Here is a 3,825-nt window from a genome sequence, read left to right on the forward strand (position 1 = left end):
GAAATAGTAATGGTATGGTCACATACAACATTGTGTCTAAGACTGTAACCATAAAAAGAAAAGAAGAGAAATACGGACTAAACGCAACCAATCTATGTATAGGTCTCTCAACCTACACCTTTGAAAAATTCGAGGATAAGAAGGTAGGCATAGCATGACACGTTGGATGCTCAAGCTAGATTATCTACTGAAGAGAGGGCAATATTTATCTAGACTTCACATTTGCAAGTGCACAGAGCTGTGCAGGAAGACCCAGCTTGTAGCACTTGCACCTTTCCCGACAGCCTGCTTTGCATCCACATTTGGTAAGCTGTTGGCAACTCTTGGCTAAGGGCGAGTTGGTTGTCCAGAGGACTTGCCATGCTTCACCAGACTTTTGCCATCCCCACTCAGCAGGGTTCTCTGGCTGTGGCTGACACTGGGTGGCCTGCCCCACACACAACCAGCCTGGTACGCAGCACGCTTGGTGTGTTGGAGGAGAGCTCCCTGGTTGGTGGAATGGCCTCATATGCCCTTTGTTTTCTGGCAAACATATCAAGTCTAGCCTCATCCACAGTGCCAGCAGTGCTGGATCTTTCATACATAAGTATGACAAACCTCTCCAGGACCTTCAGGTCACTCTCTTCCACTCTGAGAGGGTAGTGACTCAGTTTGGAGAACACAGTGAGGCCTCTGGAAAGATGTTCCATGTCTGCCAGGCGGTCTTCTTGCCCTTGCTCCGGAAGGCTGACACTGTATCACAGCCTGTGAACGCATGGAAGAAGAGCATGCCATTCACCTTCTCCTGGCCCAGAGAGTTGCACAGGTCATGCACAGCAATCCAGCGCAGGCTCTGGCCTTGGCCAAATGCCACCCATAGCTTCTCTAGCCCTAGATTGTGGAGAGTGGAGAAAGCACTGACTGCAACGACAAGAACATCTGTGTCATTTGCTTTAACCGTGATGGTCTTGGCTCCATGTTCTGTGGCATATTTGGCATGGAGAAAGATGCGGGTGTCAGCTTCCTCATGAGAGCACTTTTCCAGTCCCTGAAGACTAGCCTCATGAGTGCTGAGGACAGCAGACCCTTTCGTGGCAATGACAACATTTGTGGCAGACATCTGGGCAACTTTGTCTGCCAGGAACTGGAACAACTCTGTCTTGTTGGCATCGTGTCTTAGGAAATTGCGCCAGTAGGATGGAATTGTGTTCTTGTCTGTCACCTTGCGCCTTCCTCCTTGACCACGTTGGAGCCTGGTCTCAGCTTTGAGGCTGGATGTATTGTATACATCAAATACAAGATGTGATGATGTGTACTTGCTGCTATAGGATTGTATCACAGGCAAGAAGTCGCAAAGTGCATAGCCCTCAAAGGTCTTTCCTTTCTTTGGTGGCAAGGCATGGACCAAAGCTGATCCATCTACAATGAGGACATCAGTCTTTGGTTCTTTGTCTTCTAGTGTAACATGACTCTCCAGGACCGAGGTCAGCTGAGCCTTCTGACATGTGTACAGCCTACCACCCTCACTAAGGGAAGCTGGGAATGTTTGATTCTCGTGCTGGAAGAATTCCTGCAGATCACATTCACGGCTCTGACAGGATATAAATAGCTTTGAGAAAAGCTGGCAATCCTCCTTCAGAAGTTTCTGCTTTGACTGTTCTACAGGAGCAGCTTCTTGCCTGAAGAAGTCAGTTCTGTTCTTCTTTATCGGCTCATAGAAGGAGACTGCATTGTTTGCCAAAGAGTCTGAAAACTTCTGAAATTTAGTGTGGCCTCTGTCAAGGTGTGTCTGTAGAAGTTCTGCTGAGCTGGGGTGGGCAATGTCTTTGTTGTCAATGGAATACAGATCCTGGCTCTCTTCCTGAAAAGGACTTCCCAAGTGTTGCAAAGCCAATGACAGCTTGCTGACTCTCTCCAAGAATGTCTTCTGCGCATGAGGTGTTTGTTCATGGTGTGTTGTCTGCTCATTAGACTCCTTACTTTGAACCTCTGTTTCGTATGCAGACACCAAGCGGATGATCTCTGGGCCAGCCACCATCCATCTTCTGAGTGCTGACGGATCTTCAGTCAGCCCAATGGCTCCGCCATCAGCCTTTATAAAGGCATTGGTCTGCTCATGAGCTTGGTCAAGAGCCATTGCTGAGAACTGGTGACTGGTCTTGTGCACAACAAAGTTGCCAGCCTTGAACTCCTTGTGCAACTCTGGGTGTGAACTCTCTAGGGTAAGCATGTCCCTGAGGTGAATAGGCAGCCAACGAGCATAGTTTGTATTATTGTTGGAAAAGAAGTAGGGTATCAGCTCATGCAATGCCTGGCAGTAGAGGACAAAATTGGCCTCACGGAAGGACCTGATCAGTAGGAATATCACAAGTTCCATAGACAACACCATGTGCCAGAAGTGGAACTGTGGACTCTGCTGTCTTCGAAGGTCACACCACTCCTCAAACTCTAATGCCTGCTCATTGTTGTTTGCTTTCTCAGCACAGTAGTCAGTGTATGCTGTCCTCAGGAGTTTGTACAAACTAGAGGCTGTAACCTGGTGCATCTGCCGTGTCCTGGTTACACTTGCAGCTGACAGGAAGGATTCTGCAGTTCCAGATGAAGCAACTCCTGCCTCCACCAGAGCTCCTGTCCAACCACTGCCATGAAGAAGAGTACCAAGAGATGTCATTGCTGCCATCTCAATGTGCAGACCACCAAACATTACCAGATACTTGTCTTCGCCATACTGATCAGGCCACTGCCACTGCACCTGCTTTGCTACGGCATAGATTGGCTGATCAGCTGTGATTATGGGTATCTGGCCAGGGTTCAGAAAATCAGTGACATCCTGCACTTTCTGCATCACGTGTTTGATCGTAGCAACAGAATGAGCCTGATCACGCAGGAGAGGAAGCAATGAAGTTATGGTTACTTCAAATTCTGGGCTTCTCTTCATTGAAGCGTGATGAGCTGACCACGTCAGATTCACTGCATCATCTATTTCCTGGGTGACTATGACCTTGTCTAGCCACTGATACTCCAGTGCAAGCTGTGGCCCCAAGATATCTGTGGGTGGCTTTGGTATTGCAGTGTTTGGTGGCACAGGGTTCTTTGTTTGAAAGGAAGCTGGTGAGATGTTTGTGAATGTGTCCGGCAATTCAGGCACCGACCTCACTTTCTCAGGTGCAAACTTTAGTTGCTGTCTTTCCTGTCCAGTGTTCTCCTTGGTGGGGTGCTGAAATATGGAGATGCTAGTTCCATGGAAGGAGGTAGTGGCAGTAGTTGCAGATGGGTTGTGGTCGATGTTGTCCATCACTGCAGTGGTGAACAACCCTTTTCGCAGTACTGGGGACAGACCACACCCTCCTCCACATATTTGCTAACTGTGGCATCTCCTAACTGTGCAGAGACCTCCAGTACTCTGTCATAAGAGATACTGAGGCCATACTGATGTAGCATTTCAACCTGGTTTCTCTTCCTGGTTTTAGCATAGACTGAGAGTCCCATGTAGACTGGGAATGGTGTTTCTCTGTCTTTGGAGTGTCTATGAGTTGTTGCTCCCTCTTTGTATCGGGAGTAGCAGTTGAACTGCATGAGCTGTGCAATGGCCTGGTCTGACTTTGATGCTCCAAATCGTAACTGTGACTTGATGTCAGCCCCATGCTCAACCATCCCTACAAACTGGAGCAGGAGAGGAGGCACAGAATTTCGTACACAAGCCTCAGAAAATGTGCCATCAAACCGTGACTGATGATCAAGTATAGACTTTCTGAGAATATTTGCTGCTTTAGCAATGATAACTGCCTCTGAAAGATCAGATGATTGAGCAAGTGCTTTTCCCACATCCTTTTGAAATGCAAGTAA

This window comes from Macrobrachium rosenbergii, chromosome 12 (assembly GCF_040412425.1).
Source record: "Macrobrachium rosenbergii isolate ZJJX-2024 chromosome 12, ASM4041242v1, whole genome shotgun sequence".
NCBI classification, from domain to species: Eukaryota; Metazoa; Arthropoda; class Malacostraca; order Decapoda; family Palaemonidae; genus Macrobrachium; species Macrobrachium rosenbergii.